Genomic DNA, 775 nt, shown 5'->3' on the forward strand with positions numbered 1-775 from the left:
GCAACCCTTTCGGACGGGAGACGCCTAGGTTACGTCAGTTGACTTGAGAATGAAATCTAGTGATATGAAAAATTGGAGGAGATGGACTTGTAGCTCACCCTCGGCTGTAGAGGAAGTAGTTGAACAGCAGATGGATGCTCAGGGGGACCAACGCGTCGGACAATGGTCACTCCGATGAAATGTGAAACCACAAAGCTTGCAAATTCCATCGCGACAAAAAATTAGAACATCACAACTCATAGAGCATATTTAAAACATTTAAACATGCATTTATTTATTTTTGCATCATGTAGGCAAAAAAACTAACAACATTAACAATATATTCATCATCGTCATCACATATTCATCATCATCATTATCACCTATTCGTCTAACCAAATTTTTTTACTACCTATATTCATCATCGTCATCACATATTCATCATCGCCATCACATATTCATCATCGTCATCACATATTCATCATCGCCATCACATATTCATCATCGCCATCACATATTCATCATCGTCACCAAAAATTTTTTCAAGGTATGCAACATATAGCATCTCATCTAACCAATTTGTTTACTACCTATCTCACTATCTATCTAACTATCTACCTATCTAACTATCTATCTAACTATGTATCTAACTATCTAAATACCTACCTAAATACCTATCTAACTATCTATCTAACTAGCTAAAAATTACTAAAAAACACTAAAAACATCAAAAAAATCACCTTCGAGATGGCGGCCGGAGTTGGGGCGGGGAGGCGCGGGGTAGGGGCGGGGCGGC

This window comes from Triticum dicoccoides, chromosome 1A (genome assembly GCF_002162155.2).
Source record: "Triticum dicoccoides isolate Atlit2015 ecotype Zavitan chromosome 1A, WEW_v2.0, whole genome shotgun sequence".
Taxonomy (NCBI): domain Eukaryota; kingdom Viridiplantae; phylum Streptophyta; class Magnoliopsida; order Poales; family Poaceae; genus Triticum; species Triticum dicoccoides.